This window comes from Anneissia japonica, unplaced genomic scaffold (assembly GCF_011630105.1).
Source record: "Anneissia japonica isolate Jap-2015-1 unplaced genomic scaffold, ASM1163010v1 scaffold287774_len439945_cov178, whole genome shotgun sequence".
Classification (NCBI taxonomy): domain Eukaryota; kingdom Metazoa; phylum Echinodermata; class Crinoidea; order Comatulida; family Comatulidae; genus Anneissia; species Anneissia japonica.
In genome coordinates this window covers 214,831-215,381 of record NW_022725867.1, presented here as the reverse complement: position 1 = coordinate 215,381, position 551 = coordinate 214,831, and the positions used below count along the sequence as shown (strand labels likewise).

Here is a 551-nt window from a genome sequence, read left to right as displayed (position 1 = left end):
ATATATATACATATACATATATACAGGCCTATATCATATATGTATATATAACCTATAAGTTATCATGGGGCCTCATTCATAAACAAAAAGGCAATTCCCCACAACGAGAAAGCAAAGCAAGCTGTCTGGGTGATTCCCAGGGTACGTATCGCAGACAAATCACTATAATATGAGGTTAATTTCAACTAACGGAATGTGAGAATCTCAGGAAAATCCTCAAAATAAAACTGGGCTTCCTATCAAGTGACATTATATTGGATTCCGGTATTGGTACGGTGGTTGACCCTGGTTGACCTTTGTATGAGGTACAATGAGCTACCCTTATGGTAGTCGTGATTCCTCAAGCAAAATGCGACACTTAAACGAGCAAAACATTTACTATATTGTTCATAGATCACCCAATGATTTAAAGTAAATCGCCAGACAGTCGGATTATGAACCAAGGACAAAAAAGCAAGTCGTCTAAACACACTTTATAATATTTAAACCCAAATCGGTATCGATTGAGGTACATATCAGGTTCATCTATAGCCATAAATAAAAGTTACATA

General features: G+C 36.3%; 1 protein-coding gene across 1 annotated transcript in view; it reads right to left on the bottom strand.

Annotated features, from left to right (window-relative positions):
* LOC117112958 (balbiani ring protein 3-like) overlaps window positions 1-551 on the bottom strand; it is a 35,804-nt gene that overhangs the window by 34,494 nt on the left and 759 nt on the right. The window lies entirely within an intron of this gene.